We start from the raw sequence: 26,950 nt of genomic DNA, 5'->3' as shown, positions 1-26,950 counted from the left end.
ATGGTTCAATACAACCAGAGGAAAAATTCTAACTGCCAGAGGCATTTGAAATGTATTAATAATAACTAAAAATATGACACATAGCAAATAAGGATGATAGTTTTAAGAAAACACGGAACACCTAGTCTAAGAGATGAATGCATGTATTAGATAATTGGCAAATAAAATAAGTAAAAAAAAAAAAAAAAAAAAAAAAAAATTGCATTTTCATTTTCAAGAGACCAAATGAAAATGTAGCGGGTTCCCGGTCACCTGTTACATTCAAGCAGTCATGATGGGAATGTTGCTATGTTTTAAAATTTAAATTTCTTAATAGTTTTGATAGATCTGTGCAAATAACGATGACTAGTCGATAAAATGATTATATTGTTCCTTGTTTTCGGGTTAGAAGAAACAGCTTATTTACCATACTTTGATGCGCTTTCATGAAATAAAAATCCGTGAAAATTTAGCGGCATTCCTTTAATTGTTTTTGTTTTCTTTGAAAGCAAGAGAGAATAGAATGTAAATATCGCGTGATCTCCCTCAATCAAAATGAAAATAAAATCTCAGTACTGCCCTGGACACTCTGGAATTAGAGGAAATGAATACGCCGATACGCTGGCAAACCTAGGAAGAAACAACCTGAGCCGTGAAGGTCCAGCCAAATAAGCAAAACATTGGATAAAGACAGAAACATCGGTAGTCTGGGCCAATGACTGGTTCCGGCAAAGGAATTACTGCAGAATGATAAAGAAGTCCACCATATCTGGAAACGATCAGCGCAGCCGCCGAGAGCAAGTGGCCTTATTCCGCCACAACCTGGGTGGCGTTAGTCACCGTCAACATTGCCAGGAATGTAATTGCAATCTTGGGGTGATTCAAATATGACGTCCACAACTTTTTGGGATTACTAGACCCCTCCTCCCTCCTCTGTCACTCTTTTTTGGATACCTAGTACATGTACTGTCACAAAATCTTGGACCCCCTCCCCCTATAACCTGTGACATCATTGTTGAACGAACCCCTTCCAGTTAACCATATTTTTAGCGAATTAATGCTTAAAGACTGTGGATACATAACGGAAACGTGTATTTTTCGGCTGTTGTAGTCTTGTAACGCTTCGTTTACTTCTGCATCCGACGGTTTCGGTAATTTATTTTACCTTTTTTTGTACATATATGTAACACTATTATATGTACAAAAAAAAACAATCTTCCAATCCAAACTACACGTTTCCCATATTTTTAGCACCTGTCCTTCTTTTAAAGCTACCCGAGTGGCCAACAATATCCTTAACGTATGCCCTGATGAATGACGCTGTGAGCGGAACACGCATAATTTCCTGAAGGATGCATACTTACTTGACAAGATCTGAAGGCAACCTGGCAAATCCCAACTAAACTAAACAAACCTCCAATAACGATGACAACCCGGCTATACCATACTGCGACTCCCTCCGGAAAATGAACTACAACTAAACTCATGTAAAGGAAAAATTTAGCATTTCAAAAAGGACCTCTCTTGGAATTTACGCCAAACTTTGCAGGACTAACTTAAGTTAAAAATGAAATGTATTTCCTCAAATTCTTTATAACTCGGTTCACTTTCGTTCCATTCTCTAAAAACTAGAATAAGCAATTGAAGTGGCACCCTTCTGGTCCAACAAAACGTTTAGAGTAACAATTTTTATTGATCTAAAGTTTCAATGTAAATACTCAATGAAATAAACTTGCTCTCAAGAGATGAGCCAGCCTAGGGCTGAAAATCTCTTTAATAAAGACAAAAAAAGTTCATCTTATAATTTATTTTTCTACATTATGTCGTTAACAAATTAGGTGAACCGGATTGTTTGGACTGAAGAGAAACTCTAGTAGCAATGTAAACAGCAAAAAAAAATTGTAATATCACATCAGATTTGATGCACATCATTGCCGTCGTAAATCGCATGTATTATTACATCTGTTTTGTGTAACAAAAAGTGACGTAATTGGCATTTTTTCGCCAAAATGATGCTGTGTAAAACGTAATATGTTCGACGTAATGGCAAAAACGACGTAATAACCAGCCAGCAGAAAGCTTGCTTTCGGCTGCTGGGTTAGGGATGTTCGGGAATTTTCTTTCATGCTTAAAAATACAATTCTGAAGAATGTTATATTTTATTTCTCCCAATTTTGTCCGTTAACATACAATATGATAACAAATTATTTATTTTCGTTATAATTTGCAGCATTTTGATACATCGAGTTTTTGTAAACAGTGTGAAAAATAGCCAATACTTTGTTTTTTAAGGTATTTATTCAAAGATTTTCAATTTTCAGACTTAACGTTTTGGTTTAGTAGTTTAAGATTTTTAGTGGACCTGTGTTCCGATAAAAATATTGTCGCCATGGCATAACAGATCATTTACAGTTAGTGTGGACTTATTTTATACATTGAAATTTAACCGAACTTACGAAGAAATCCTTCGGAAATTCCTCCAAAAACACATTCGGAAATTCCTCGGAAAATTCCTTCAAGTACTTCTCCCTCAAAAACTCTTCCTAGAATTCCATTGGCAAATTCCTTAGCGGTTCCCACCAAAATTTCTTCAGAAATTCTTCCATAATGTCCACCAGGAGCTCCTTCAGAAAATCCTGCAGGAGTTCCTTCGGAAATTTTTCCAACGATTCCTTCGGAAACGCCCCCATGAGTTCCGACGGAAAGTCCACCAGGAGATCTTCGAAACATGCCTCCCGAACTCTTTCCAGGAGTGGCTCTGGCAAGTACTTAAAATCGGAAATACCTCCGCTAATTCCTTCAGGAATTCCTCAACGAGTTTCTTTAGAAATTCTTCCAAAAACTCCTCCAGGAGTTCATCCAGAAATTCCTCCAGAAGTTCCTTTGGAAATTCCTTCGAAATTGATACAAGAATTTCTCCGGAAATTCATACAAGAGTTACTTCGAAAAATCTGGTCGGAGTTCCTCCCGATAGTCCTGCTAACTCCTTGTTCCAGCGGCTTGATTTGAAAATTTCTCAAAAAGTTCCAATGAAAAGTCCACCAGGATTTTAGAAATTCCTCAAAGAGTTCTTCCGGAAGTTACTTGCTAAAATTGCTTCTAAAATACATCCGCAAGTACCTACGCAGATTCCTCCAGCAGTTCTTTTCATGTTTTTTTTCGGAAATTCCTTCAAAAGGTCCTTCAAAAATTATTCCAGGAGTTCCTCCTAAAAATCTACCAGGAGTTTCTTCGGAAACGCGTTTCTCCGGAAGTTGCTTCAGAAACTTTTTCCGATACACCTCCAGATGTTTCTTCGGAAATTCCTCCAGAAGTTTTCAATGAAATTCCTCCAGGAGTTCATTTGACCATTTCCCCTAGACTTCACCCCGAAATTCCTCCAAGAAATCCTCCGAAAAGTTCTTGAGAAGTTCCTACGGAAATTTCTCTAAAAACTCCTTCAGGATTTCCTTAATGAGGTCTTTCACCATTCGTCCATGGGTTCCTTCCGAAAATTCCTCCGAAAATACCTCTAAGAATTACTTCGAAAATGTCTTCAGAAGCTTCTACGGAATTCCTTCAAGAGTTCCATCGAAAATTTCTCCAAGAATTATCCACGAGTTTCTCCAGAAATTCCTCCAGCAGCTCTTTTGGATATTTCTCCAGAAATACCTGCAGAAGATCCTCCGAAAACTCTTCATTTTTTTTTTCTGGAATTTCCGCCAGGAGTTCCTCCAGCCGGTCCTTCAAGAATTATCCCAGGAGTTTCTCTTGAAAATCTTTCTGGAGTTTCTCCTAAAGGGGTTCCTTCGAAAATAGCTCCGTTAGCTCCTTCGAATATTTCAAATTATTCCAAAAAATCCTTCAGTAGCTTCTACGGAGATTCCTTCAAGAGTTCGTTAGTAAATTCCTCCAGGAGTTTCTTCGGAAATTCATCAAAGTTTTTTTTATAGAAATTCTTCCATCAACTCGTCCAGGAGTTCCTTAGAAATTTCCTCCAGAAGTGCATTCGATCATTCCCCCTAGACCTTATCCCGAAATTCCACCAAAAAATCCTCCGAAAAGATCTTCAGGAGTTCCTACGGAAATTTCTCTGTAAACTTCTTAGGAATTTCCTTATGGAGTTCTTCCACCATTCTTCCACGAGTTCCTTCAGAAATTTCTCCGAAAATGCCTCTAAATATTACTTCGGAAATTCTTTCAGTAGCTTCTACGGAAATTCCTTCAAGATTTCCTTCGGAAATTTCTCCAAGAATTATCCACGAGTTTCGCCTGCAGGAATTTCTAGAAGCTCTTTTGGATAATTTTTAAGAAGTTTGCAGAAGTTCTTCCGGAAACTCTTCAAGAGATTGTTCCCGAAATTCCTCCAAGAGTTCTTCCAGAAGGTCCCTCACAAATTATTCCCGGAGTTCCTCCTAAAAATCTTCTAAGAGTTCCACCGGAAGTTACTTCAGAACATTCTTCTGAAATACATCGAAAAATATTGCCAGGAAATCCTCTAGGAGTTCTTCCAGAAATTTCTCCAGGAGTTCCTAAGAAAAATCCTTCTGGAGTTCATTTGACAATCCTCCCTGGACTTCATCCCAAAATTCTTCCAAGAGATCCTTTGGAAAATTCTTCAGAAGTTCTTACGGAAATTGCTCTAAACACTCCTTTGGAATTTCCTTAAGGCATTCTTCCACAATTCCTCCAAGAGTTCCTTCAGGAATTCCTCCAAAAACACCTCTAAGAACTGCTACGGAAATTCCTTTAGTAGCTTCTAAGGAATTTTCCTCCAGGGGTTCCTTCGGAAATGAATCCAAGAATTATCCACAAGTTTCTCCGTAAAATTCTACAGGAACTCCCCCGGAAATTCCTTCAGGAATTTCTCCAGAAATTCCTCCAAGAGCTTCCGTCAGAAATTCCTCCAGAAGGTCCTTCAAGAATTATTCCATGAGTTCCTCTTGAAAATCTTTTAGGAAGCAGCTCCTCCGAGTATTCCTTTGAAAATTCCTCTAGAAATACCTCCAGGAGTAACTCCGAAAAGTCCTCCAGCAGTTTCTCCAGAAAATCGCAAAATTTCTCCTGAAAAGTCCCACAGATATTCCTCTAATATTTTCTCCGGAAATTCTTCCGGGAGTTACTAGAGAAATTTCACCAGGAGATCCTTCAAAAATTTCTTCAGAAATTCGAAAATTCTTCCAAATGTTAATCCGAAAATTTCCCAAGGTGTTCTCAAAGTTTGGAAATTCCTGAAGAAGTTGCTCCAGAAAAATCGTCCACAAATTCCTCCATAAGTTCGTCGAGAGAACGTCTTTAAGAACCTTAAATAGTTCCTCTAGGAATTCATTCAGATTTTCAGATTTTCAGATTTCAGATTCTTCTGGAAATTCCTGTAGGAGTTTCAGCAGAAATTCCACCAGATATTCCTTCGGGAATTTCACCAGGAGTTCTTCCGAAAAACTATCAAAGAGCTTTTTTCGGAAAGTCCTCCAAGAATTCCTCCGAAAATTCTAACTGGAATTTCTTCAGGAAATCCTCCATGAGTTTCTCAAGAAAAACCTTTAGCAACTCCTCCGGAAATTTATCCAGAAAATCCTCAAGGTGTTCCTTCGTAAATTTCTCTATAAATTCTTCAAGAAATCAAATAGCAGCAGTCCTCCTTTTCGGAAATTTCTCTAGGAGTTCCACCAGAAGGTCCTTCTAGAATTACTCAAGGAGCTCCTACTGAAAATCTTCCAGGATTTTCTTCAGAAATTCCTAAAGGAGTTCCTACAGCAATTACTCCGGCGGCAATTTAACAGCGCATACTCGCACCCCTTGAATTTTAAATTTTTAATTTTTGATTTTTAATTTTTAATTTCTAATTTTTAATTTTTAGTTTTTAATTTTTAATTGTTAGTTTCTTATTTTAAGTTTTTAATTTTTAATTTTAAGCTTTTAATTTCCAATTTCAAATTTTGAATTTAAAATTTAAAATTTTAGATTTTAAGATTTTAAGATTTTAAGATTTTAAGATTTTAAGATTTTAAGATTTTAAGATTTTAAGATTTTAAGATTTTAAGATTTTAAGATTTCAAGATTTTAAGATTTTAAGATTTTAAGATTTTAAGATTTTAAGATTTTAAGATTTTAAGATTTTAAGATTTTAAGATTTTAAGATTTTAAGATTTTAAGATTTTAAGATTTTAAGATTTTAAGATTTTAAGATTTTAAGATTTTAAGATTTTAAGATTTTAAGATTTTAAGATTTTAAGATTTTAAGATTTTAAGATTTTGAATTTAGAATTTATATTTTATAGAATTGAGTTTTATATCTTACGTTGTGCTTTTTGATTCCGATATATCCAGTTACATACGTCCTTTTAGTCTCCGAGCCATATAATGCTGGTCCGGTCGTGCCTGCATTCGTCTTCCAGTATGTCACCACATGTTTGCATTGGTTCGCAACTACTTCCGTTAGTCTCAGTCCACTTGTTTGCTTTCTACGGGATAGTAAGTGGAACCATGAACCCGGCAGTTTGTTCCGTACCTGTAACCAATATTAAATAATTCTTCAACTGTTACTGGTCGAGGTTTTATTTTAGTCGATCAGAAATTATAACTTACCCGCGCGGTTTCATTATTGCATGATCTCGATAGTTAGGCTCTGCAGGAAAGTCTGACGTCTGATTGCAGAGAGATCGGTTACTGGGTCGATTACAGCTGCGTACATGATGGCTTTTGCAATTGAAGAGGGGCCTGAGGGCGCTACATGTTCAGAACGACTGGAAGCGATTGGCCCAGGATCGAGTCCAGTGGAGAAGGATACTCCATTCGGAGTATGTTCATCGAAGGGCTGTAGTCCATCAAGTATCAAGTAGTAAAAATCTCACAATTAGTCGTCAGGCGATCGGAAAATTCATATTTCAAAAACATACCTGGACAAGTCCGTTTTCCAATGCCGGCTCCTTGTGGGTATGAACGAATTTTGCAACTTGGTAGCATCCTTCCGATATTTGCCTCTCTGAAAAATGATATGATAAATTGCACCGGCTGGGTACAAATAAAACTACTTACAAAACTTACCCATGAACAGATTTTCTCCCAGTTACAGGTCGGAAACACTGTTTTCACATTTTTATCACTTCCTAAGACCTAATTTAGATTTTAAAAGGCAATTAAACTAATAATATTTAAATGATAATCGTATTCCGATACGAACAGAATGGAGTGAAAACTGGACTGACTGCCGGCTTTGTTGACATTTACAGCATGCATTATGAAGCGATATCACTGATGATGGCGGTAATATTACGCTGATTTTGCGATATTCACCTATTCGGCAGGTAATTTGGCGTTGTATCGACGTAACTGAAAAATTAACTTTCTCAATTGAATGTTGCGATGATGAATTTAATAAAGCGTCAATATTGCACAATATTACGTAAAATATGTTATTACGTCGGATTTTCATGTACGTTTTACGAAAATACGTCGCGGCATATTAATATATTTTTTGCTGTGTAGACTCAAGAAAGATACTTAGGCCTTAGGGTTCCTCTTGGAACCGACCCCATACAACTTGGTGATAGCTACGGCAGGTTACCTCGTGCCGATTTACCGAAGTTCCAACTTCCGCCACCACCAGATAGTTGTCCGAGCTGAGCTCCTGGAAGACGACCGGCTGGGAGACGTGATTGTTTATGTTCGTGATGAAGATGTCGAGCGTTGCATGGGCCCGGACCATGTCAACCGGGTATAACTTTTGTGCAACATGTGTGCTGCTCGCGTAGGGCTGTCAGGGCTCAGGATGGTGTAGTGGCCCTCACCTAGCTCATCGTTGGAGCAGGCGACTCCGTTCCGCTTGGGCTTAAAGTCCGGGAGCAGGCGGCAGGTGATTTTGCTCCGCAAAACGATTGCCACTCTTCCCCCTTTGGATCTTGTTCGATCGAACCTCACCACCCTAGAACCTGGAATTGTTGCACTTACCTCGGGCTTCAGGTGGGTTTCGGTGATGAAAGCCGCGTCAATCTCCTTCTCCTGAAGGAAATCGCTGAGCTCGATGATTTTGCTCTTGAGCGAGCAAGCGTTCCAGTTTGCCAGACCCAACCTAGAAGCCATTTTCAATGACGAAAAGGCCCAGAGTGTAGATCTGGTCGAACCGGGATTTGCAGCTTCGAAGCCGAGCCGCAACCTTCTTCCGGATTTCCAGGAAGCCTTCTTCCGGATTTCCAGGAACTCGGATCGCTTTGGGCAGCCCTTTTGTAGTGGCCCGATATGTGTCGCTATAGTTGGCGCACTTAGAATCGGCCACCATATTCTCGCACTCGTCAGTCGGATGGGGCTCGCCACATTTGTTGCAGCGCGGCTTCATGTCCGAAGTTGAAATAGTTGGTGCTGTGCGTGAGGTCGCGTTGCACGGACCGATATCGCTCCTAGTCAACGACGGTGTAATTTGTAACGCCGTTCAGCGTCAGGTCCTTCCAGGTGGTGGAGCCGTGCTCCATATGGATCAAGTAAAGCTGGTCACGATATCTCCTCGCCTTGTCGTGGCGAGCGATCTTGTGCACGGCTACTAGCTTCAGTCCGCAACTTTCGAACTCTGCTTGAAGCTCTTCCTTCTCCATATCGTGAAGTCCTCGCAGCAAAGCCTTGAGCGGCTTCGTGCCGGGGTGGCAATGAGTGTAGTACACATAATTGTGGGCTTCGAGGAACTCCACGATGGACTGATGATGGTCCTTGTTTGCCAGCATCACTTTCACGCCCTCGCTACAGAGCCGAATAGTACATTTAAGCCCCTTAGCGATCGACTGGCGAATTTTTGGGCGTAAATCCGACGGATCGCCTTACACAAACATCATCTCAGTTTGTCGAGCTGAGTCGATCGGTATATAACACTATGGGTCTCCGGGCCTTCTATCAAAAGTTCTTTGTTGGAGCAATTATATAGCCTTTCGGTACAACTTTGTTGTACAAGAAAGGCAAAAACACTTGAAAAAATGCGCGAACAAAGAGCACGTCCGTACGCGCTGCTGTCACAAACTGGAATAAGTGTGTCTGCTCGTCGCTCCTTTATGATCTGTTACGGGTGTAAATATGATGTGCACTCATAACGAATAACGAAGGGGCGGGGCTAATGGGATTAATTCATTAGATACAAGAAAGCTACTTTCCGACACGCACGAGTCGTTTTGCTTGGCATTCTACAGAGAGCGGTCCCGAACCATGGGAGAGTCTGGAAATTCAGAGCATCCTGGGAAAATTTCTCGCAAGATTCTGAAATTGGTTCTTCTTCTTCTTCAATGACTCTACATTCCAACTGAAACTTGGCCTGCTTTTCAAAATAGTATTCTATTAGCATTTTCTCAGTTATTAATTGGAAGTTTTTCTATTGCATGAATATGTATCTTGTGTGGCAAGTTCAATGGATACACTATGTCCAGGTTGTTGAGAATATTTCCAACTCGAAAACATCCTAGAACGGACCAAAAATCCAACTCGCCATCTCCGGATTGGCAATCCTACGCCTTTGCTGGCAAGGCTACTGGAGATTCCACTGAAATTGGTTATGAGCTGCAAGTGATTCAAAATACGTTTTGTTGAATTGAGTAACAAAATAAATTTGACCAAATATAAATTTTTCATAAAACATAATTACTTGACGCCAGTCTGAGCAACGATCGCCGGAGGGTGGTTGTTGTAGAAATTTTAGCGTCTTTATCGCTTTTGCTGTCGTTGACAGAAGGTGAAATTTTCTGGCAAGATTCTTTGGTTTTGTTTCTATTAGTCATTGGAAATGAAATCGTTTTTTGGCCCATAATTTTATACAAAAGAGCGCAAAACTTAAATCGTTTGGCGACGATAGAAAATTGCCCTTTGGTAGCAGAAACACAAGCGCGCGTCGGAAGAAGATGATGCAATAAATTTGATGGAATGGATGAAATCATTAACAGCAACTAGAAACAGAAACATACCTTTTTGGAATCAACTCTTTCTGTCCAGAAAATGCTAATTCTGAGAAGAACCAACTTTCTTTCCACAGTGCGCTTTTCCAATAACTAACATTTACGCACATATGTGCGCCCCAATTTGACCCTTCTCTAGAGCCACCAATGACATGACGGATGCAGCACTAGTAGGACGATCAAAAAACGAAGTGGGGTTGGAAACCCACTTGTGCAACAAATCCAATTGCATCGCTTGTCCTCTCATCTCGCGCCTTGTCCGAGAGAATCCGTGGGAGGTGCGGTCGTGCCGTCCAGGACTAACTGACTGTTCATCGGCACTGACCGACCGATCACAACCGATGCGAGATTGGTAGATCTGAATGTTTGGAATGAAGATTGTACAAGTTTTTCGAGATAAATTGATTAAAATGGTATGTTCGGCTTCGATCGGGCCAGCACGATGGATGGATGCCATCAATTTCTGCGGAATTCGCCTGTCCGTTCGGTTCCTTGCAGGTGGTAATTGTACGGAATTTGCGGCAAAATTGAGTAATAATTTCCATCCTCGGCGTCTCGAAGTGTATAACGAGTGTGATAATTCAAAGTAGATAAGAGGCAAATTATACGACTGGCTGAACTGGCGTCGAACGATGACAGATTCTGGTGAAACCGAAGAACGAGTATCCTGACCTCACGGATATCGATTACACACTGCCAATACGAAAAAACGCAGCCTCTAGCAAACATGATTCGTTTGGCTCAAGAAATCGTAAGGTCTTACTTATCTCAAAAAATGAAAAAAAGCATGTGACATTTTTTTGTTTTCTTAAGATCTAGACCAAAATTAAAAATAAGATCAAAATGGATTTTTTGATACATTAACAAAAAAGATATATTCATCGAAGTCGATCATTCCAAAGATGGTCGTTATGTATATTGAAGGCAAGCCTCGAAGCATACCGCCATACCCATCCAGGCGCATCGTCAAATTATTCAATTAAGGAAAAATTCTAACTACATACACAAACCCGCGCGGAGAATTCCCATTGTTGCCGCGGCCTGGGCTCTTTGGAGTCTCGCGCAGCAACAGCACATTCCCCGATGCCCATTATCTTAATTACTCTCTTATGGGTGATTACGCTTCTTGGGACGGCACAGCTTGTTGGGAGGTTTGTTTCCGTGGTCACCGATCCGCGGTCACTGTTTGGCGATCTTTCTCTACTGGCGCAATCGCTAGGTGTGCAGCTCTCTCTCTCTACGAAAGGAAAAAAAACATTCCCGAGTGGTTTGGTTCGAACTCAACGACCGTGGGAAAACGAATAAATCCTATGTTAACATTTCAATTAATTGAGTCTGCCGCTAGGAGAAGAGAAGGGTTAAATTTCACACAGTCTATGAGTGTTTAGTAATATGACAAACTGAGTTTTCGATTACATAAATACCTGTTTCGTACGACAACATCAAAGAATTTAATAATTTGAACGTTATCTATACAACAAGTTCTTTTCGAGAAAGGAATAAAATTGCAGCCTTTGCTTTGCACCGTTAAATGTGCAGAAACGATCCATAAAAAACATCTGAATGTTCCATAAATCCATAAAATAGTTCGGGATATTCCATAAAGAATAATTTTATGATCCATAACCAAGCTAGAATTTAACAATTAATAAGAAAATAATTGAATTGTATTATTTTTATTAACGAGATTTTCGGCCCTAGGCCGGTTCATCTCGTAACAATAAGAAAATATGTTCCTTTAACTAGGTCAAGAAAAACAATAAAATTCTTGCCATTTTCCCATGAACGTGTGCCTAGGATGTGGTGGGGTTTGACAGTGGGCCCTGTTAAACCTCTATAAAAAGCTGCATGAATCCGCAAGTAGGCTCCGCCAAAGCGACCGTGTGCCGCTCAAAGCGCACAAGCCCAAGTCCTGCTGTTAGGTGGGACGCTAAACAGCCCTGACACGACGGCCCTCCGACGAGACAGGAGGTTTACGCAGGCCCAATAAGCCGCCTTTAAAAACAACCATTACGAACGACATAGAAGACAATACGACTCGATACAATCGGCAACGACCTAGGCGACGAATAAAGGATCACGATTGGAAGCTTGGAACTTGGAACTGCAAGTCGCTAGGTTTCGCAGGTTGCGACAGGATAGTCTATGATGAATTACATCCCCGCAACTTCGACGTCGTAGCGTTGCAGGAAATCTGCTGGACAGAACAGAAAGTGTGGAAAAGCGGGCATCGAGCGGCTACCTTCTACCAAAGCTGTGGCACCACCAACGAGCTGGGAACCGGCTTCATAGTGCTGGAAAAGATGCGCCAACGCGTGATTGGGTCAATTGGGCAGCCAATCAACGCAAGGATGTGCAAGCTGAGGATAAAAGGCCGTTTCTTCAACTATAGCATCATCAACGTGCACTGCCCACACGAAGGGAGATCCGACGACGAGAAAGAAGCGTTCTATGCGCAGCTGGAGCAGACATACGATTGATGCCCACTGCGGGACGTCAAAATCGTCATCGGTGACATGAACGCTCAGGTAGGAAGGGAGGAAATGTATAGACCGGTCATCGGACCGGATAGTCTGCATACCGTATCGAATGATCAACGGCCAACGATGTATAAACTTTGCAGCCTCCCGCGGAATGGTAGTCCAAACCACTTTCTTTTCCGCAAGAATATCCACAAGGCCACATGGAAATCATCTTATCAAGTAACGGAAAACCAAATCGACCCAGTTTCTAATCGACGGTAAATTCTTCTACGACATCACGAACGTCCGTACTTACCGCAATGTGAATATTGAATCCGACCACTATCTCGTTGCAGTATGTCTGCGCTCAAATCTCTCGACGGTGTACAACACGCGTCGGAGTAGTCCGCCGCGGCTAAACATTGGGCGGCTACAAGACGGTAGACTAGCCCAAGACTACGCGCAGCAGCTGGAAGTGGAACTCCCAACGGAAGAGCAGCTAGGCGCAGAATCTCTTGAAGATGGCTGGAGAGATATTGGATTGGAGATATATTGGAAGTATCGCAACCGCTGCACTAGGCACGGTGGCCCCGGATCAGAGAAACGACTGGTATGACGGCGAATGTGAGCATTTAGTTGAGCATTTAGTTCGCACGAGGGCGAACGAGGCACGATACAAAAGGGCGCGGAACAGACAAAACTCGATTTTTCGGAGGAAAAAGCGCCAGCAGGAAGATCGAGACCGTGAAGAGACGGAGGAACTGTACCGCGCTAATAACACGCGAAAGTTCTATGAGAAATTAAACCGTTCACGTAAGGGCCACGTGCCACGAGTTAGGGACAGAAGGTCGAAAGACAAAAGGTCGAAAGGACAAAATGTCGAAAGACAAAACGTCGAAAGACAAAAGGTCGAAGGGACAAAAGGTCGAAAAGGACAAAAGGTCGAAAGGGACGAAAGGTCGAAAATACAAAACGTCGAACGGGACAAAAGGTCGAAAGGACAAAACGTCAAACGGGACAAAAGGTCGAAAGAAAAAATATCAATGAGATCAAAAAGGCGAAATAGACAAGAAACTGAAACGGAGAGAATCAATCTCGCACCAGAGTAGAATCAATCTCGCACCACCTGCACAGTTGTGTGTGCTCTTTCATTTTTCAAAATTTTTAACAATTAAATAAAATTCATTCAGTGAGTACAACTAATAGATGGATGTTTGAGTTTTCTAAATGTCACTTCGGTTTGTCAAAATTGCGCACGCCGCATATCAAATGCACCGGCGAGTATTGTTTTGACAGGTCAAAGTAACATTTAGAAAACCTATTTAATTTTTAAAAATAGAGCAAAATAAAAAAAACAATTTTGTTGCCAACTGTATAGGACAACTCTGTCTCGCGCAATACAGGTTTTATTTATTTCCTAATACAACAATCTTCAACAATCAACAATCAAAACTATCTATATATTCATATTATTGTTTCATAGTCATTACTCCTTCTTCAACTTTGATAAATGAGATAAGTGTGCAATTTCTGCTTGAAGTCAAATGCATTTCACGAATTCCTTTGGAATACACAAAACTTGTTATCAACTTGTTTTTAATCGACATTTTGTCCCTTTCGACCTTTTTGTCTTTTTCGACATTTTGTTCCTTTCGACCTTTTGTCCTTTCGACCTTTTATCCTTTCGACCTTTTATCCTTTCGACCTTTTGACCTTTCGACCTTCTGTCCCTTTCGACGTTTTGTCCTTCGACCTTTTGTCTTTTCGACCTTTTTTCTTTCGACCTTTTGTCCTTTCGACCTTTTGTCATAGATTCTGGATTTCCTGGAGATCCGGAGCCGGTGGAATTATGTCCTGCGCGCGTTCCCCTAGGTCCACCATCTTGGTCTGCCACATTGCCATTCAGGTGCTCTTCGTAGTGCTGCCGCCACCTTTGGATCACCTCACGTTCGTTCGTAAAAAGGTTCCCGTTTATGTCCTTACACATATTAGGCTGTGGCACGTGAATTCATAATTCCACCGGCTCCGGATCTCCAGGAAATCCAGGAGGAGATTGGCCGGCTAAAGAACAACAAAGCCCCTGGGGTTGACCAACTACCAGGAGTTTACTAAAATATTTGTTATAAATAATATCATATCGTACTCTTGGACACTTTCTTTACACTCGAGATTGTCTAACTGGAGTGTTCCAGTTAGGGTCTCAATAATAACAACTGAAGAACTTAAGTTGTCGATAGCCAACTGGGTGAACAAGTCGGGTCGAGCTCTAGAATCAGAATTCCTCTTAATTGGGGTTCATCTATTATTTATACATTTCAAGGTCTAAGTTTTTACTGTAAAACATACATGAAAGAAAGAGTAATGTAATTTGGAAGAGAGACAACTGGAGTAACAAAAATGCCAAAACATTTTTGCGCCATCAGCCATATCGATTATTATTATGCACTTTGCCTTGGCTGGTCATTTGACACCTTCGAACTACATGCTATCGCCTCCGGACCTCACCAGTGAAGGAAGAGAGAGAGACGGTAGAATGATGTAACTAGGTCGTTTATTCACTGCTTTTGGGCTAGGTCATTAATTTATTGGTTGGATGGTTGCTGTGTGATTTTGTTTATTTTCGATTGCCTGGGTTTGTCATGCGCTTGTGGATATATGGTATACTACACCATCCCCCTTTGGGAAAATAATGTAATAAAATGCAATTATTCTAAGAAAAAAAATATGCTTCTCCAATTGTCTCTTACATTGTATTAAAAGGATTAATATTATTAGATATGATCCCTAACCGAATTTCGCACTTCTTAGTACAAGACTAAGAACTTTCACCTACCCCATTTGATTGTCATTTTTTTTTGCTTTTTCATTCTCTTTTTTATGGGTGTTAGCCTCGGATCCCTACTAATTATTAATGTTTTATCACTCTGTTTTTATGAACTGTCATTGGTTTTCCTGTTGCTACATGTTGTATTTCACAATTTGGTTCTTTAATTGACATGACTTGATATGGACCTATGTAAAAGGAATCTAATTTTCTTCTATTTTCGTTTTTAAGGAATACTAAATCATTGATTGAAATAAAAAGTGGATTAATATTGCTGTCAAATTGTTCTTTTCTCTGTTGTTTTTGTGCTACTAAGTTTTCTTTTGCTATTGATTGTGTTTTGCGTAGTTTATATGTTAATTCATTTTTCTATAATTCGTAGTTATATATTGGTTCATTTGTGTTTACATGAATGTCTTGTGGCAAATTTGCTTTTCTACCAAAAACTAACTCGAATGGTGTGAAACCATGTTCAGTATGTGGGGTTGTATTGTATGAGAATACATAAAATGTTATCCATTCATCCCAGCCTGATTGGTGTTCAGTAGTGAAAGATCGCAGGTATTCGTTCAAACACCTGTGGTTTCTCTCTAGTGCACCTATAGATTGTGGGTGATATGCGGTTGAAAACGTTTGTTTGATTTGAAGTATTTTGCTAATCTGTTGTAGTACCTCGTTGTTATATTCGATTCCTTGGTCTGATCGCATTTCTGTGAATTTTCCATAAGACAATATGAAATCTTCTACTAATGTTCTTGCAATTGTATTTGCTTCTTTATTTTGAATCGGGATATTTTGGATAAATTTGGTTAAGTCGCATTGTATGGTAATACAGAAAACGATTATTTTTTGCTGTTCTGGAAAATGGATCAACAGTATCGATTGAAATTACTTCAAATGCTTTTGATGGTGTGGTAGTTACCATCATGGGTTGTTTTGTATGCTTGATAATTTTATTTCTTGACGCAGGCCTTGACGAATTGAACAATAGAATTTTTCATATCATTCCATCTATATTTCTCACGAAGTTTGAGATACAGACGGTGTTGTCCCACGTGTCCTCCAATAGGAGTATTGTGGTGATTATGTAATATTGTTTGAATATCGTTTATGTTATTTATGAAAATTGGTTTCTTATATATTATTATTTGTAAGTTGTTCAAACATTTATTGACAATTTGTTTGAATAAATTCATTGGTATTAAAGTAAAAATGTAATCGTCTGCAGACATAGCTAATTTCTTTGTTTTAAATCCTTTTATGATTCTTTCAATTTCTGGAAGAGCATGCACTAATGCGTGACTTTCGTTTAAAACATATTCATACACTTGTGCGTGAAGTGTTTTGTTATCTTTCTTTAAAATCATTAATTTCATTTTATTGTTTTCTACTGCTGTCGACAGTCTCATTAATTTTCTTGTTTCATAATAACTTTCAGTTTCATAACACAAGAGGTGATCAGTCTCTGTATCTTTGTAAACATGTGCTTTTATTTTATTTGAGTTTTCATTTTTCTTCTTGGTCATAGACCTCGTATTAATCACTAATATATCAATGGTTTTCAATTCTTCTGAAGTGATTGAGATGCGTGATAATGAATCAGCTACTATGTTTTCCTTAGGGTCTGTTCAAATATTACGTAACGCAATAGGGGGTGGGGGTTGTTTTATTTTTGTTACGATTTGTTACGCAAAATATAGGGGGTGGAGGTCCTTCGAGAAATTGTTACGCGTAACAATGAGAAAAAATATTCAAATTTTTCAAAAAATAGTTATTGTCTTCAAAATAGCATAAAATACACAAAAAATAATAATTCATTGTATCGTGTTTCAAATTCTACCAAAAAAAAAGATTTAAAAAAAAATGTATTTGTTACGCGTTACGTAAATATGGTTTGAAGTAGTTAATAGCCCAATATATAGCTATCAATTGTTTAAGTATAGTTGGCTTGTTTTTTTCAGCTAGCGTAAACGTTTTACTAGCGAAAGCGATAGGTAGATCTCCATCCTCAGTAGATTGTGACAAGACTGCTCCACATCCAATATCAGAAGCATCTGTCGTTAATATAAATGTTTTGGTAAAATTAGGATATTGCAGTATTCTAGGAGATATTAAGCAATTTCTCAAAGTGTTAAACGCATTGAGACAAACTGAAGTCCAATTAAATTTTACATTTTTCTTTAATAATTGATTTAATGGATAAGCAATTTGAGCAAAGTTTTTAACGAATTTGCGGTAGTAATTGCAAAAAGCAACGAATCTACGCACTTCGTCAGCATTTGTAGGAATCGGATAATTTTTAATTGTTTCGAATTTTGATTCATCAGACAATATTCCTTTGTCGGTGATATTATGCCCTAAATAAGTGACCTCTGTTCTAAAGAATTTGCATTTTGAAATATTTAATTTCAACTCATACTTTTTCAAACGATCAAATACATCTTTCAAATTTTGTAAATGATGTTTCAAGGAACATCCTATGACAACAATGTCGTCAATGTAAATAAATGCACGCTCGGGAGTAAGTCCAGCCATAGCAATAGTCATCATTCTTTGAAAACTATTTGGACTTATGTTCAATCCAAAAGGTAATCGTTTGAATTGGTAATGACCTGAATTTGTTGAAAACGCAGTAAATTTTCTTGAGTTTTCGCTTAAGGGTATTTGATGAAATCCTGACATCAAATCCAAAGTACTAAAATATTTCGCTCTTCCGAGTTGGTCTAAAATACAATCAATTCTCGGTAAAGGAAATTTATCGGGTAGTATTCTTTTGTTCAATTGACGAAAATCTACTACTAATCGCCATTTTTTATCATTATTTTCTGACTTCTTTGGTACTAATAAAATTGGAGAGTTGTAAGAAGAAACGGAATGTTCAATGATGTCATCCTGTAACATCTTTTGAACTTGTGTTTCAATTTCTTCTCCTTGCGAATAGATTGTTTTATAATTTGGAATATACACAGGTACATTGTCACTTAATTCAATGTTTTGTGTGTAAAAATTGTTGGCTGTTAAGCTTTCATTTGGTAAACAAAAAATATCTTCATATTCAGTTATTAATTCTTTAAGTTCATCTTTTGCATAGGCGGGTATTGGTTGCGTGTTAATTTCTTTTAAAATATTTGCTCGTCGAGCAGAAAAAGTTTCCTTTAATTTGTTAGGAACATGCGTCCTTTGTTTTCGCTTACATATGTGGTAATTGTTCAATGGATCCATTTTTGGCTTGAAATTTGCATATGAAATATAGACTGATTTTTCATTGGTATTTATAAATTTGAAAATTGGTTCTTTCGCAGATATTATTGTATTTCCACAAAAAATTCCTGGTTGAATTTCCTGTGAATACACAATCATATCTTCTTTTAAGTTGAGTTCTGGTATATACCGGGTTACTTCATGACGGGCTGGAAGATATAGCATCCTATTAAAATTATCTTCTATGGGTATTGAAATGTTTTGTTGATCTATTGAGAAGGATAAAAGCCATGGTTCGTAATCAATTTTACAACGGTACCTCGTAAGAAAGTCTCTTCCAATTATTCCATCAGTTGGAATTGGGAAGTCATTTTTAACGATGTGAAATTTCTGGTCTATGTGTACGTTTTCTGCTGTAATTTTTGCAAAAGTGGTACCAAGGGATGCAATTCCATCGTGTCCAATTCCAGATATCATACATTTTTCTTCTGGAAAATAAATTTGAGTAGGTTTTACCTTATTTGCCTTTAAAATAGAAATGTCAGCACCCGTATCTACTATGAAAGTACACCTTGTATCTGACAAATCTAACGATAAATTTATGTAGTTGGAAACAGCTGCATTTATTATACTAGCCGTCCAAACTGTGCGCCTAAAAAATTTTGATTTGGTGTATGTGATTGATTATTGAGAAAATTGTGATTTGTAATGTACGAGTTTTGTGAACTTTGTTCCAATGGTTGGTTTAGTTGTTGTGGTTGAACCGGTTGGTTCATCGTTTGAGAACCAGGTTGCATAACATAAATCGATGGACGTCCTCTATGACTCCATTGACCCCTATTATTCCAATGACCTCTTTGATTCCACTGTGTTCCATGACTGTTGTATCTGTTCTGGTAGTTTCTGAAATTAAAGTTAGCATAATCGTTGTTTTGCCATCTACCTGGCATTCTGTTGGGTAATGTATTACCCCTAAAATTACTGAACCTTCCACCTCGGCCACGGCCTCGGATGTATTGATTCCTGTTCGCTGTAAAAATTTGGGCTTGTGTGTTGTTCATATTGTTTGTCGCCTTTGTTCTATCTGCAGAATAATTTTCTTGGAATTTCTGTATAGCATCATTAATTTTTGTGAATGTTCCTGCCTTCAGGATAAGTTTAGAATCATTATGATCAGTTCCGTTGATTAATGATTCAACACCAGTTTTTGTAGCCATTTGGTTAGCTTTATCTACTGGAATATTTTCGTCAATGTAGGTTGCTGCAAGTTGCTGTGTTAACTTTTCGACCTTTTCACAAAATTCATCAACAGATCCCTTTTGTTTCAAAGCTCCAAGTTTCGCTCTGATATTATCTGAGTTAATTTTCGGAGAACATTGAATTTTAATTTTATTCAATGTATCTGCTAAGTTTTGTGTCCCTACTTAGACCTGTGCGCCGAAGTATTTGTGAACGGCGGCGGCGTAAGGCCATTTTTACACCGGCGGCGGCGGCGTCACGCCGTGAGCAATGTTCGGCGTGAATCGGCGTGAAGAATTTAGAGCTGAGAAAAAAAATCTTGCTTTTTATGAATTTTAGGGGTTTTTGTACAATTGCTTTTTTTTCCTTTATTTATGTGAATTTTTAAATTTTTAGTTCTTCACTCGTCGAGAGTACCAATGCCAGGGGCACTTGGCAGGGGGAGGGGCAGGATGGCCACCCTCAGGTCCAACCGTGGGATCTTCCAATGGCAAATTTTAATTCAAATGAACTTAATATTAACATTTTTAAACTTAATACTAACACTTTAAAATTTGAGTAGAAGCGTGTTAATGACTAAAAGGGGTCGATAAGAGGAAACCGAGGAAAGTATGACGTAACATAACAGACAATATAGTTAAAATAATACAACTACGTAGAAGCCAGGTAAACCTTGGTAGTAATAAAAAAGGGTCCATGTGACTTTGAGTACGCTGCTCTCCGGAGATAATTTAAATGTCGCGGTCAAGCCTCTTATTCCCTCTGGCCATCCGAATTCGAAATGGAAGTGAAATTCCGAAAATGTTCCAATATTTCCGACCGTAATAACAAGTATACAGAATGCCGGAGAATGAATTAAACAATATCAGAACGCTGAATAACAGCTCTAGAGCACTGAAATTGAAATTGAAGTCAGCATATTCGATCTTGCATTGCTGCAGTAAACAGACCAGGGAATTAATGGCTATGCGAGTGAGGCGACAGTAATGGAATTGAGGTAGCGCGATGTAACCCAGCTGACCTTGTTGAAATCGAAGGTTAATGTTGCGAGGGACTCGAACTCGGGTTGGGGTTCCCGGGCTGACCGGTCACTGGAGGGGTGGGGACTTATAGCCTTGGGGTAACCATGGAATACCCGAAAGCTTCGAGTTGTAGGAACTTGCTCCCAAGATTGATCTCGGGGTCCCAGTAAAGCCGTTAAATTAGTTTGTATAGGGAGGCGGTGCTAGCAGCGTTGTCGGATAGTGCATCCCTGATGCTAGCAGATATCCAGGGGGTATCCCTGAGAGCCTGATATTTGGGGCATCGATAGACATAATCTTCCACGGTGTTGCGAACATCACAGACGTCGCAGGTTGTATGCAAAGGGCTCCCGTCGAAGTTATGCGTGTGTGTCCGGTTCGGAGCCGGGAGATGATTTGCTGTTCTTTGAGGTTGGATAGGTCTGTCCATGCCGATGTGGTCCCCTTCATTTTCCGAAGGTATCCGGAAGTTGTGGCAATCCAGGAAATTTCCCAGTTTTCTCGTACAGCTTTCCTTATTCAGGTTTTACGTCACTAAACGGGACGGATGACCTAAAACGCTGGCCCTGATATCCGTCTCCGGCAAGGAGATCTGCCGTGATCTTTCCAGGCACTCCGCAGTGCCTCGGAACCCAAGCGAGGTTCGTGTTCGGGAGCATGGTCACCAAGATACTTTGGATCCAGGGGTGCTTAGGCTCATCGCTCTGGAGTGCGGCAATGACGCTGGCAGAGTCGGACAGGACGAGGATGGGTTTCCTTGATGGATAGATGCGATAGAATTGCTATGTACAGTCAGACTTATGGGGGCAACATCCTAATAGTATCTCCACGGCAAAAGTGTACATTACTATTACATCATCCACTAGGATATTTACGCATCACAGCACATGAGTTCATTGGAAAGTACTTCGACTATAAAACCAGAAATTCAAGTGAAAATTTCTCAAGATATTTCTCGGAAAATTCGACTACAGACTCCCTAGAGGAAGTTCCAGAAGAATTTCTAAAAATATTACAAATGCCTTTCCGGAGGAATTTCTGAAGAAATCCCTGGATGAATGTCCAAATTAATTCCTGGTGGCTTTTCTAAAGAGATTTTCGAAGAAATTCCTGGAGGAATTGACGACTCAATTGATGAAGGAATAACCGAAAAAGAACCTGAAAAGATTTTCGAACAGGATTTTTAGAAGAGTTTCTGAAGGAATATTCGAAAGAATTCTTATAGTAATTTATGAAGGAATTTTAAATGGATTTACCAAACAGTTATTGGAATTTATATAGAAATTTTTATTTTTCCAGGAATTTCTTCAAAAAAAAATCCGGACAGTAGTAAAACAAACTCAGTTTTGACTCTAGAAGCAAAACTACATGCCAAGCAAAACTCCCAAAATATCGTGACTGCGAATATTCGAATATTCGTTGGGAACTTACTGCAGGAGTTCCTTCGAAAATTTCTACAGATTTTTTTTTGTAAATACCTTAAATAATTCTTTAAGAAATACATTCAGGAATTTATTCGGTAAGTCATCAAGAAACTCATTCTAGTATACCTTCAAAAATTCTGTCTGGAATTCGATCGGGAATTTCTCTTTTTCTGGAGATTCTTCAAAAACTCTCCTAATATTAATTCTGACAATTTCATCACGAATTCCTTCATACATTCTTTTTGGAATACATTTTAAAATTTCTACCCATGTAGATGGGTACACTTCCCTACAGTTGTAATGGATTTGACGCGCGTATTTTCGGAAATATCAGAGCATGCAAGGCAAATGAATCTTGTCATATTCTGTTCGGGTTCTGATAAAGGTTTGTCGCTAGGTACGTTTGTCAGTAACAAACTCTGTTGATGACAATGAGTATATCGTTAGGCGTTGCTCGAATATTGATTCCCTGATCTTGGATGATCTAACATTTAACACGCCAATGCGGGTAAAAGTGGCAGAAATAAAAGCAAACAAATCTGCTAAAGGTATAATAGCTATTTAATTGATGCCTGATAGGTTGCCTCTGCCTGGGTTCGGTAAATGCAAACGCACTGCATACTGTGATTTTTGTGGTGGCCAATCATCGGCGTGAAGTACGAAATTCGGCGGCGTGGAGCCACCTAGCGTATGGCGCGCCGCCGACACCTTGAGCGGCGTCGGCGTACGTCAATAAGTGTCGGCGGCGGCGGCGCACAGGTCTACTCAGGGGCCCTCCTTAGCCGTCCGGTAAGATGTGCGGCTACAAAGCAAGATGAGGGTGGCTGGGTTCGATTCCCGGTGCCGGTCTAGGCAATTTTTGGTTTGAAAATTGTCTCGACTTCGCTGGGCATAAAAATATCATCATCATAATAGCCTCATGATATACGTATGCAAAAATGGTAGCTTGGCTTATAAACCTCGCGGTTAATAACTGTAGAAGTGCTGAATGCAGCGAAGCGGCAATGTTCCAGTGGGGGATGTAAGGCCAATGAATAAGAAGTAAGTCTCCTTTCAAGAGGCTCAGATGCCACCCTTTAAGAGGTTCGGAATTCTTCTTTCAAGAGACTCAGAAGCCTTCTCTTGAGTGGTTCGGAAGCCTACTTTCAATGGGCTCGGAATGTATAAACTTTTTTCAAGATGCTTGGAGAGCCTCCTTTCAAATGGCTCGAAAATCACCTTTCAAGATGCTCGGAAGACTTCTTTCAAGAGGCTCGGAAGGTTCGTTTCAAGAGGCGCAAAATCCTCCTTCCAGAAGGGTTGGAAGCCTTTTATTCAAGAGGTTCGGAAGCCTTCAACAGTCATAAAAGTCATGTAGGAAGTTCGATGCATAAACTTAATGTGACTTGGGAAGTTAACGGAGTAATGAAAAATTCAGCCAACTTTATGGAGGGCCATACTGACCACAATCGCATATTTGTCCTATATAAATGTGAGCATAGGCAGCGTATATCCCGTTAGTTTCTGGTCAATTTTCTCATATTTCTTATGAGTTACGCTCATTTACTTTTACAGCAATAAAACATCGGAGGTACCTCAAATAATGCTAAAGGTTGAAGGGGCAGGTTGAGAACCGCTGGCATACACGGCACATTTATTGAATTATGTATGGAGGCCGTTGTGTAGTTTTAATTACCCTTTGATTTTTTGTTGCTCTGGGCAATCATTTTTGGCCCTTTTTTATCAAGTATACCTACTTAAAAATCCTTTGTAAAAGTGGCATCACTTTCGTTTCGCGAAAGCTCCACTATCTCAAACGGCTAGTTTTGACACGACGACACATTTCACTCTGTTGATAGAATTGTTATGCGCATATGAAAGCGCACATGCTCTCTTTCATATATCCCTTCCTTCTTTCCTGTGATGAGAGCCGCCATTGATTGATGGGACATAAACGGGGCTTGCGCACCGCCACGAACGAGCCAACGTGACCCCCAGCTCTATTGGGGCTGCGTCGAATCAGATCGGAATAAGAGAAGCGAACCGGTAGAATCGTTTTCTCCGGCTGCATCCGTACGAGCCTCTAACGTTCTTTTACGTATACCGACAACGAATGTAACGATGATGGTCACGATGGATGACGGATTATGGGATTACATGGCACACGGTCTGAATCCTCTTTGCGCCAGCGCGGAACCGATTAAATCGATTCAGATGCAACAATGTTGTGCAAGTGTAAAAAAATGATAAATTGTCGCACAGTTGCTCTGGAATGCACAGAGCCACAAGCTTGATAGAAAACGGTGGAGAACAGCGTACAGCATAGAAACCACAAGAGGTGAGAATGGACAGTCGCTGGAAATGAGAGCATCAAAAGGTCAAAACGAATTAAGCTGCATAGATGTCTTCCGCAGTGTTGTAGCAATCTAGCCACTGCGACTTCATTTTAGTCCCGTTCCGTGGAATTATGTGCTTCCGGGACGTTGTTGGAAATGTTTCAAATAACGAAGAGTACATAGAAAGGCAGAAAGTGTATAGCCTAATTGCTGGACAACATTAAACGTAACTTGAAACGGAAACGGTGCACAAGTGGAATTATCTTCGATTTTACCAAGTCACTACTCTCACTAAATGCTTTGCGTTTCATCAAAGCTTTCAGTTTGAATAATGGTAGAAAATCAAATCAATCGCTGTCCAACAGTATGCCAATTTTTGACATCATATCTCAAAACCTCTTACGAGCATGAAATATGGATAACATATTTCAAAATTTTCATCTCCTTATCTGCTGATTAGCACAAACAAAACCCCTCGATGCAACACCGTATAAATATTTCAAAACGCGATTAGTTATTGCGTCCAACAGATGTTGTTGCAAACCCGCTATCGCTGTCCCATTTACCAGGAAAACATCTCTCCGCCGACAGCGTCCAACAGTCTGCGACGTGACGACGACGATGATCGGAAACCGATACCCAAAATCTTTCTAATTAACATCCAAAGCAGCCAACCATCGGAACCTCAATCTAGGAGGAAAATTTATTGAAAATCGTTTGCAAATAAATATCAAACCAAGAGGGGGGATGGTCGGCCAGCGAGTAGGAGGCAACTCGTTGAGTTCCGATGAATTCCGATACGAGGGGATTGCCGCAGATCGCCGGTTGGCTCCGCACGGTAAGCGCGGAGATGATAAAGCGATTAAGCGATATTTATGGAAAGCGTAGATTAATTTATCAGAAGGAGGATGTTTGCATTGCTGATTTTATTTTTTTTAGAGAGGGAGTGAGAGGGATTGCTAAAATATTACACATTTAATATAATATATTCGCTTGTTCGATTAGATAGTAAGTAGCACAAAACAAAATATGATGATTGGAGCTGTGTGGAACAGTTTGACAAGCTGCTTTTTTGAAAATTAGTGAAATTAGAATAACGAAGTTTAATCGGAAAAATTGGACCTGAGCGGAGCTCTGTGAGTGTAAAAATGTCGACAATCACCTAATTTACACCTTCTTTCTGCGCAATCATTCCTTGTCGAGACTGATTGAATTGGTTGCAGTCAATTCGACCTTCTCAGAAGATTCTCCGAACACGGTCATCATTACGTCATCGGCAAATGGCACTTGTTCGATCCCTGGCCCACCATCGTACTTCACGTTTGCTAGCTGATTTCGTCTCCGTTCTTCCATAATGTATGACCGACCTATCTTCATTTACGCTCTCGAATTTCTGTTGGTATCGGTTTTACATGGCATCGTCGGTGGAGCTCAGCATTCGAGGTCCAGTTGTGAGGCCACTAGGACCGAATTATAAAACGTAGACATCGGTTAATCACATGAAGTCTCACTGGCGTAAAATAACACATATTTCACACGTTAGAGTTAAATATTCGAAATTTGGTGCGTTGACTGAACTGATTGGATCTCCATGTATCTCGTAAACGCTCCTATGCCGATCTTGAATCCGCCGTCCGACGCTAACTGACTGCCAAGATATTGAAAGCTTTCGACCTTCTCCATTGCTTGCCTGGCTACCGTAAAGCTGTTTGTTTATTTATTATCCAGTAGTTTAAGGTACAAGCCTTTTTAAAACACTGCTTTCGGTGTCATGGAGTCCAAATACAAATTTGGTAAAAGTTATATTTATAATTAATTGCATATTATTCGGCAACTCGGCCGTACGAAAACCATTTTTTTGTTAAATATCTTGGCTGTGCATATGCACAACATATGTTTCGAAATGGACAAATTTATATGAAATTTGCGAAAAAGAATCCACGTGTCTTGGAGGGACTCGAACCCTCAACCTCCTACTCTCTAGATAGGCGTGATAACCCCTACACAACAAGACCACTTAAAGGTCACGTTTGCGGAAAAGAGAGTTCGAGTCCCTCCAAGACACGTGGATTCTTTTTCGCAAATTTCATATCAATTTGTCCATTTCGAAACATATGCTGTGCATATGCACAGCCAAGATATTTAACAAATATATTTATAAGTTCAGAAAAATATATTAAGCTCTTTTAGTGGAATGTATTAAACCGTCTAAGACGAATTAAGTACTGTCCATTTAAGTCCACCAGTTAATTTTCGTTATCTTTGCAGATACGTATTTCGACCACAACTGTGTGGTCGTCTTCAGTGTCTTGTACTTGACTCGACTTCGACTTCGACTAGTAAAGCACATCGGATTGATACTCTGCGTATTTTATTGTACTTGGTTGCTTACCCAACATAAATGTTCTGATTTAAGAAAAAAATTCTCTCAATTTTAATTGCGATATCCCTAATTGCTGACGGAGAAAGTCATTTCACGAGGAGCTTTCTGGTTTCACTGTTACGGTAGTTATTATATAATTGTGCAACAACGATGGAGCAGTTATCCTAATGCGATATCAAGGAAGTGCCTTCCACTC

This window comes from Armigeres subalbatus, chromosome 3 (genome assembly GCF_024139115.2).
Source record: "Armigeres subalbatus isolate Guangzhou_Male chromosome 3, GZ_Asu_2, whole genome shotgun sequence".
NCBI lineage: Eukaryota > Metazoa > Arthropoda > Insecta > Diptera > Culicidae > Armigeres > Armigeres subalbatus.
Note: the sequence above shows the minus strand (reverse complement) of the source record.